Raw genomic sequence first — 3,507 nt, 5'->3', positions numbered from 1 at the left:
AAGGAATTCAGCTACACCCAGTATTTGGCAGCTGTACAGTTGCAAGGTATGGGAGGAGGCAGACAAGTTGTATTACCTTCTGTACAGTATGAGTCACAGTTACATTTTTAGGTGGAAAGAAAATGAATGACTAAAACATACACAATGAGGCACAGAGAATCCTTGGGAAACAGATTTGTTTATAAAAACAGAAATTTACAACATAGAAGAAAAAAATGAGATGTGGGTGACTATGTGGTAATGAAGTGAGACGTTTATAGTAGTAACAACTGAAATCGTGGGCTTAAAGTGCTTGTCCAGGATTAAGCCATACTTTAGTATTGGCCATAAGGGGTTATGTTAATGTAAACATATTACAGCAACTTTTTATTAACTTTAATTGTATATTCATCCCCATTTATGACCACTGTTTCCACTAAAGGAAGCTTTAATAACAACATATTAACGAGGTTTAATGAGCCCAGTAACAGATCTAGTTCTCTGCAGGGTTTAGAAGTTTTAAAGAGCGCAAAGTTTTCCAGGAACAGTGTTTATGACTCTAGAGTCCCCCCAGATGTAAATGCTTCAGCTGTGGCTCCGGCTATAGGTCCCCCCTCCCATCACCTGTACATTGTACCAAACACTGTTCCTTCCATGTAGCAGTCGTTACCAAAGCTGCTTCATCACATATATCTAGTGCTGTACTTGTACAGCTCCACATCCATTACTGCCAGCCGCCACGTGATGAGCTCCTATGGTCTCCGTATAGAGCTGTGCTTCAAATCCATGTGCCATGACCAAAAATATGAGAAACTCAATGAGCATAAAGGGAGAAGAATTTTTAATACAAGTAAAGTAGAAGGTCGGTTTCATTGTAACATGTCCACATATGACCAATTAAAAAAAAAAAGACATTAGCTTGGTCAACCCTCTTAACAATTAACTGTATGATTATACAAACAAGCTACATTTTTTCGAGTGTGCATGTTTTTGTAAATGAGAGAAACTAACAAGCAACTGTTAAAGCTGTCTGACAGCGGCTTACATCCCACAGAGAAGATACCCTTCCATCTGCCATTAGGAGACAGTTGGAGAACCCTAGAATTATTAAATCATTGGTCAACCCTGCTGAAATTGGCCTATTGATCTACTGTACAATACCTTTATCTCATGTGTACGGCCAACCGATCAGTGGAAGCTGATGTTCTTATTGATTAGAACAGGACAGATATAGTAAGTCTGCCTGCATATGAACCTAGGTAATAGAGTAATTAATACAGTGTCCTAAATTGGAACCCAACAACAGCTGTAATACCTTTGGACACAACCCAGAAATTTAATGGCACCCAAAGATGATGTCAGTTCTCTTATTCTACAAAAGAGGAATTAAACAGAGTGATGACAATCTGCAATGGTAAAAGTCGTTCTAAATGTAGATATACATGTAATGAGAAAATATTTCGGAGCATCTAATATTAAAAAGCCTACAAGCTTTTTCTTGCACCACACTCTGACCCCTTTGCATGACCTTTGGTGGCTGATTTTGGTGTTATTAAAGGGGTTGTCCCGCGCCGAAACGGGTTTTTTTTTTCCCAACCCCCCCCCCCCGTTCGGCGCGAGACAACCCCGATGCAGGGACTTAAAAAAAAAAAACGCACAGCGCTTACCTGAATCCCCGCGCTCCGGTGACTTCTTACTTACCTGATGAAGATGGGATCTTCTCACTTGGTGGACCGCAGGGCTTCTGTGCGGTCCATTGCCGATTCCAGCCTCCTGATTGGCTGGAATCGGCACGTGACGGGGCGGAGCTACACGGAGCCGGCATCCAGCACGAGCAGCCCCATTGAAAAAAGAAGAAGACCGGGACTGCGCAAGCGCGGCTAATTTGGCCATTAGACGGCGAAAATTAGTCGGCTCCATGGAAACGAGGACGCTAGCAACGGAGCAGGTAAGTGAAAAACTTTTTATAACTTCTGTATGGCTCATAATTAATGCACAATGTACATTACAAAGTGCATTAATATGGCCATACAGAAGTGTATAGACCCACTTGCTGCCGCGGGACAACCCCTTTAAATTTGTGACATGATAAAATATGATGTCCTCCCTTTATTTTCAATGGGGCCAGCACAGCCGCGGCCCCCATTGAAAACAATGGATGATATCGCAAAAAGAAAGGACATTCTGCAATTCTTTTCCCTGCATAGCATTGCAATGCGGTGCCATGCAGGGAAAGATCAAAAATGTGAATGAACCCATTTTATGCTTGCGTAATGAATAGAGATGAGCGTGCGTACTCGCTAAGGCAAACTACCCGAACGAGTAGTGCCTTATGCGAGTACCTGCCCGATCGTCTCCAAAGATTCGGGTGCCGGCGGGGGAGAGCGGTGAGTTGCGGGAGTGAGCAGAGGGTAGCGGGGGGGGGGGGGGGGGGGGGGGGAAGAGAGACAGAGAGAGATCTCCCTCTGTTCCTCCCCGCTCTCCCCTGCCGCTCCCCGCCCCCCTCCGGCACCCGAATCTTTTGAGACGAGCAGGCAGGTACTTACATAAGGCACTACTCGTTCGGGTAGTTTGCCTTAGCGAGTACGCACGCTCATCTCTATTCATTACGCAAGCATAAAATGGGTTCATTCACATTTTCGATCTTTCCCTGCATGGCACCGCATTGCAATGCTATGCAGGGAAAAGAATTGCAGAATTTGCCTTAGCGAGTACACTCGCTCATCTCTAGTAATGAACATCCCGTCAATCTAGTTTTTCAAACATACTTACTTTTATGAGTATTAAATTACTAATGATTGTGTCCATAAATACATACTATTGTAGTAGAAAGTGTTACAATATTTTATTTGTGGTGGTAAAGTATGCTCAAAAACTAGCTAACTAGTTAAGAATCAAGTCGTGAGACAAGAGTATGATCTGATGATCTCAGAAGGTCAAACCTGCGAAAAGAGTTAATACAAAATAATCATATAGATCAGAACACACTATGAAGGCTTGAACCAAGATCAGAGTTGGAATATTCAGCACTCAAAAAAAACTTCAGGATAGTAAAAGACATTATCTCATGCTAATACTAATACTATTATTAAATTAAATTAAAGGTTGACAAGGATTTAACATCCAAAGCATTTATCTCATATCCACAAATACTCTGGGACCCCCATCTTTTGGAGTGATAGAGGTCCCTGAGCTCTAATGGAATTACTGCACTTACACAGCGGTATTTCCTTGGAGGTCCAGGGGAGTTGCAATAAGAGTTAAACACTACTCTCCTGAAACATGGGGATCCCAGAGGTATGAATGACCCTCATGTATCAGGCACGTATGGTATATCTGCAGCAGAAAATTCCATTGCAAAATCTGCAGCATTTCCACAAAAAACTAAATCTTCACTGTTTCTGCAGCTGATTTTGGCAGCCACAGCGCTCCTCCTCAGTTCTGCTGTTCGCACTTCCTTCCCCTGGTGGTTACTTGATAGTGCAGCGATGTTGGTCAGGTAATTCGGACGTAGCATCACCTGATTAG

This window comes from Eleutherodactylus coqui, chromosome 3 (assembly GCF_035609145.1).
Source record: "Eleutherodactylus coqui strain aEleCoq1 chromosome 3, aEleCoq1.hap1, whole genome shotgun sequence".
Taxonomy (NCBI): domain Eukaryota; kingdom Metazoa; phylum Chordata; class Amphibia; order Anura; family Eleutherodactylidae; genus Eleutherodactylus; species Eleutherodactylus coqui.
This window is presented reverse-complemented; position numbering follows the sequence as displayed.